Here is a 6146-nt window from a genome sequence, read left to right as displayed (position 1 = left end):
AGGTTTCATTGATTCACAGTTCTGCATGTCTGTGGAGACCTCAGGAAACTCACAATCATGGCGGAAGGCAAAAGGAGAAGCAGGACCTTCTTCACAGGGTGGCAGGATGGAGTGAGTGCAAGCAGGGGAAATGCCAAATGCTTATATAAAACCATCAGATTTTGTAAGACTCACTCATTATTACCAGAACAGCATGGAGAAAACTGGCCCCAAGATTCAATTACCTCCACCTATTCCTGCCCTTGACATGTGGGGATTATGGGGATTACAACTCAAAGTGAAATTTGGGTGAGAACACCAAGCCAAACCATATAATTCTGTCCCTGGTCCCTCCCAAATCTCATGTCCTCATATTTCAAAACACAACCATGTCCTTCCAACAGTCTCTCAAAGTCTTAACTCATGCCAGCATTAATGCAAAAGTCGAAGTCCAAAGTCTCATCTGAGACAAGGCAAGTTCCTTCCACTTATGAGCCTGTAAAATCAAAAGCAAGTTAGTTACTTCTTAGATACAATGGGGGTACATGCATTGTGTAAATACAGTCATTTCAAATGGGAGAAATTGGCCAAAACAAAGGGGCTACAAGCCCCATGCAAGACCAAAATCCAATAGGACAATCAAAAACAAAGGGGCTACAAGCCCTATGCAAGTCCGAAATCCAATAGGGCAGTCATTAAACCCTAAAGTTCCAAAATGATCTTTGACTCCATGTCTCACATCCAAGTCATGCTGATGCAAGAGGTGGGCTTCCATGGCCTTGAGAAGCTCCATCTCTGTGGCTTTGCAGGGTATAGTTCCTCTCCTGGCTGCTTTCATGGGCTGGCATTGAGTGTCTGTGGCTTTTCCAGGTGCACAGTGCAAGTTGTTGGTGGATCTACCTTTCTGGGATCTGGAGGTCAGTGGCCCTCTTCTCACAGCTCCACTAGGCAGTGCCCCAGTGGGGACTCTGTGTGCTGGCTCCAGCTCCACATTTTCCTTCTGCACTGCCCTAGCAGAGATTCTCCCTGTGGGCTCCACCCCTGCAACAAACTTTTGCCTGGACATCCAGGCATTTCACACTCCTCTGAAATCTAGGTGGAGGTTCCCAAACCTCAATTCTTGTCTTCTGTGCACTCAGTGGACCAACACCACATGGAAGGTGCCAAGGCTTGGGGCTTACACCCTCCGAAGCAATGGCATGAGCTGTACCTTGGCCCCTTTTAACTATGGCTGGAGTAACTGGGAAGCAGGGTACCAAATCCCAAGGCTTCACACAGCAGGGGGGCCCTGGACCCAGCCCATGAAACCATTTTTCCTTCCTAGGCCTCCTGGCCTGTGATGGGAGGGACTGCTAGGAAGGTCTCTGACATGTCCTAGAGACATTTATTTTCCCCATTGTTTTGGCAATTAACATTCTTATGCAAATTTCTGCAGCTGACTTGAATTTCTTCTCAGAAAATGGGTTTTTCTTTTCTACCACATCATCAGGCTGCAAATTTTCCAAACTTTTATGCTCTGTCACCTCTTGAATGCTTCGCTGCTTGGAAATTTCTTCTGCCAGACACCCCAAATTCTGTCTCTCAGGTTCAAAGTTCCATAGATCTCTAAGGCAGGGGCAAAATGCCAGTCTCTTTGCTAAAGCATAACAAGAGTCACCAGGAAGTTTCTCATCGGCATCTGAGACCATCTCCATCTAGACTTCATTTTCCATGTCACTATCAGCATTTTGGTGAAAGCCATTCAACAAGTCTCAATGAAGTTCCAAACTTTCCCACATTTCCTGTCTTCTTCTGAGCCCTTCAAACTGTTCTGATGCTACCTGTTACGCAGTTCCAAAGTCACTTCCATATTTTTGGGTATCTTTATAGCAGCACCCCTCTCTCTGCAGTATCAATTTACTGTATTAGTCCATTCTCACACCGCTATGAAGAAATACCTGAGACTGGGTAAATAAAGGAAGGAGGTTAAATTGACTCACGGTTCCACATGGCTGGGGAGGAATCTTACAATCATGGTGGAAGGCAAAGGAGTAGCAGGTACCTTCTTCACAGGGCAGCAGGGCAGAGTGAGTGCAAGCAGGGGAAATGCTAGATGTTTATAAAACCATCGGATCTCGTGAGACACTCACTCATTATCATGCGAACAGCATGCGGAAATCACGCCCATGATCCAATTACCTCCACCTGGTACCCTACACTTCACCCTGTTGACATGTGAGGATTATGGGGATTACAATTCTAGGTAAGGTTTGGGTGGGGACACAGAACCAAACCATATCAAGTGATCAAATGGTGTCAGCCAAAGCATTCTGTAGTGTAGTGGTATCAGGATCTGTCTTAATTCACATGTGCCAGTAGCACAAAGCATTTTGTAGTGTGGTGGCATCAGGATGTCTTTCTTTTTTTTTTTTTTTTTTTTTTTGAGACAGAGTCTCACTCTTGCCCAGGCTGGAGTGCAATGGAATGATCTTGGCTCACTGCAACCTCCATCCCCCAGGTTCAAGCGATTCTCCTGCCCTTCCAAGTAGCTGTGATTACAGGCACGGACCACCACATCTGTCTATTTTTGCATTTTTAGTAGAGATGGGGTTTTGCCATGTTGGTCAGGCTGGTCTCAAGCTCCTGACTTAAGGTGATCTGCCCACCTCGGCCTCCCAGAGTGCTGGGATTACAGGCATGAGCCACTGTGCCTGGCCTAAGATCTGTCTTAATTTACATGTGTTGGCAGCAGTGGCAGCGTCAGCAAGCCAGCATGGTGGGGTGCACACTTGTTGGCTGTGTAGCAGGGTGTGGGCATTCACCACAGTGACAGAGGCAGCATGGCTTGGGGAGGGTGAAGGACCCCTGATGCTTACTGTGTGCATGGTCCCACTGGCGGTCGTGTTGGTAGGGGGGCAGGGCACTTGTATGTGCAGGTCTGTTTGGCTCTCTATGAGCCACAGGCAGGGGTGGTTGCTCAGCATAGGGGAGGGTCTGCTGTTCTCCGTGCCTAGTTTCACTCCTGTGGCTGTGTTGGTGCAAGGGAAGGGTACTGGAGGGTGCAGTGTTGTCTGGCTCTGTGCCCACCAAGGTTCCAACTGCAAGACCCGTCTGGTGGGAGGAGGGGGTACAAAGTGCACTTCCCCACTGAAGCAGTGGCAAGGCAGGACTCATGCACAGGCACACTTGCGGGGCTAGGAAGACAAAACCTACGTGTGCACACATGTGCCTGCAATGTGATGCAGGTGGGGGGTGGAGGGTTGCTGTGCGTCTGAGAGATGCTGCAGTGTGGAGAGGGAGCAGGTGGGCCGGTGCATGGCCATGGCGGCTGCCTCGCTGGGGCTTTCTGCCGGTTAGGCACAGTTTGCCAGTGCAGGAGCTGTGATGCGGGCCCCACGGCACCCGAGGTTGCCCAGCAGACCAAGGAGTGCTCAGGTCAGACCAGCCCTGTCTGGTGGGCGAGACCACCCTCTATAGTTTAGGTCCTGCAGTTCCCCTAGGGCTAAAGTCTCCTGTAGGAGCAAGTCGAGCCTAGGGGGATGGGTGTCTTTGGCTGTGTTCTGTTACAGATACTTCTGTACCAATCCCTTTGGCCTACACATCAGCTGTTGTGCTGGCCCCTATCACTTCTCTAAGCAGCTCTTTCTGCCAACTTGAGTGTCCATGGTGGTTGAGGGGTCTCGTATGTCAGGATTCCTGAGGCCCGTGGTGAAAGCGAGTTGCTCCTTGCCAGTTCAACTCACCCATTCCCCCAGAGTTGTTGGGGTCTGGGAGTGAGTCCCAGTGCATAGTAACCCCATGCAGGGTTCTCGGCTTCCTCCCACTTCAGCCCAGCTTCTGTGTCTTTCCTCTGTCCACTCTCAGTGCCTTCCCCCTGAAGATCTGTTAGGAGTGTGCCAGTCATCTCAGTCCCTCAGGGAAGGCTGTTCCACCTGGCTGTGTCTAGTAGGATGTCTTGCCCAGCCAAATCTTCATGCAAAGTCTTTAAAAATTTGTTTATGTAGTTGAATTTATTTTGCATTATAATTAGGACAGTTTTTCCCTCATCACTTATCTTTCTTCTGGTACTTCTATAATTTCTCTTTTTTTAATTTCTACATTTGGATCTCTGATCTTTTTAGAAGTATATTACTGTACAGATAGGCTAAAATTTGGATCAAATGTTAGACTTTCATTTTGTTGTATCTGCATATTGCCCATATCATCACACTGTTTTAACTATTATGATGTTTTTAGAATGTGTGCCTCAATAGCTTTCTTTTTTCCTGAATTATGAATAATTATGAATTATTGTTTTTGTTGCTCAGGTATATCTGATTAGTCTTGATTGTTATTCTTGCTCATGTAGTCTTTAGTTAATGGAATAATGGCCCAGCCTCTCAGTCCTCTGTCAGGATGATTCTAGGGCATCTTCCACTTCCCAGACAGTTCTGAACAAGCTTACATCCCAGTTGCCTACACTATTATTGTTCTCATTAACACCTGAATTATTGGCTGCTTTTCTCCCTTTTTGGTCCTACTTCCTCACTGTGCCTCCTCCAGTTGCCTTCCAAATAAAGTACAAGTCTTTCCCTAGAGGTCTGCTTTTGGGAAATCCAAACTAAGAAAGAGTCATTTTTGGATTTTGACCTAGATGTAAAAGATATCAAACATTGTTACCCAAGTATGTTATATATTTGTGTGTGGTGGTAGAGAAAGAGAGGAGGAAGTAATGTCCTGTCCTAATTTAGCTGTTCAGAATATAAGGTTTTAGCTTCTTCTCCTGATTATTTCCCCATGGCCCATATCGGTTCTTTATATTCTTTAGACTTGAAACAGTTCTGGAATGCTCTTGGGAAGAATGAATGTCATCTCCCAAGATTTGGGTTGAAGCTTGCTCTTATCTATTTTCTCCATTAACTTGATTCCATCTGTTTTATAGTTTCCAGGATTTTCTCAAGCTTTTCATATACTGCTGGCTTCTTCTCTTTCTTTCTTCAGTGTATGGATGTATATGTATGTATGTATATATACTGTTGAAGCAAAATTTGACGTATTTACTGAAGAAAATTTAAAAATACTTTACTCATTAATGAAGGGGTCAGTAATTAGATCATTCGAGGCAAATACACAAAATAACCAGGAAGAAAATTAGCTTAAATACATTAAGTTTCTAAGTAGGCACAGACTGCTATTTCACTTCATATGGCCATAAAAATATCCCATGCTTATTAATGGTAGGGAGGACTAAATTTGTGGAATAGATTAATTAGAGCTATTTTCTACTTGCCAGATGTCAACCAGTAATTGGAAATAAGAAGTACCATATCTGAGAAGAAAATAAAAAGTGAATGGATCTCTGACTAACAATTGAATATACTTAGCAACAGTTTTGGTCTTTTTAATCATCTGACAAAGGCAATTAGAACAGAGGCAATAATGAGAGATCAGCACAATTAGGACATTTCACTAACTGCAAGCAAAGATGCTGACCATACTGTTACATAATTCTGTTTGGAGACAAAATCGATCTCTCAATCTCCCTGCCTGTCTCTCTTTTATCTCTCTCATTCCCTTTCTTTGGTTTAGTGAGTCTGTCCACCCTGCCATTTTCTACACATCACATATAAAATTTTGTATTCTACTGTTATACCAAAAGTCATTTAGTAAATATTTCCTCTGATATGACATATTTTTAATATTCATTAGATTTAAAGACAAATAATAATCCATAGAGTGACTATATCATTGTTTATGTATTCACCTGCAAAGGTGTCTTTTGCACTTTTAAATTAATGAGTGACTTGTGAAGTGATATTTTGAAAGTATAAATATGCTATTCCTCAATAATTACTCACCTATGACTTTATCATTCATTCATGAAACTGGCCTAAATCAGCTATTACTATGGTGGTTACAAATGTTTATGCTTTGTTTCTAACTACATTTATTAGTTGGCATTCTTCTGTAGAGAAGAACTTTCCTTTCCCAATTTTAAATTTTGTATTGGTATAGGTTCATGAATTTAAAAAAATTACTGTTATAATATATTCCAGTAATTATTTATTTTAATTATCAAGTTCTCATCGGCTTCCATTGCATTTAAAAGACTCTTTTTACTTTAAAGGCCTGGTGTGGTGGCTCATGCCTGTAATCCCAGCACTTTGGGAGGCCGAGGTGGACGGATCACAAGGTCTGGAGATCAAGAC

Source organism: Pan paniscus, chromosome 3 (assembly GCF_029289425.2).
Source record: "Pan paniscus chromosome 3, NHGRI_mPanPan1-v2.0_pri, whole genome shotgun sequence".
In the NCBI taxonomy this organism is placed as follows: Eukaryota; Metazoa; Chordata; class Mammalia; order Primates; family Hominidae; genus Pan; species Pan paniscus.
The sequence above is the reverse complement of the archived record's forward strand: the minus strand, read 5'-3'. Positions refer to the sequence as shown.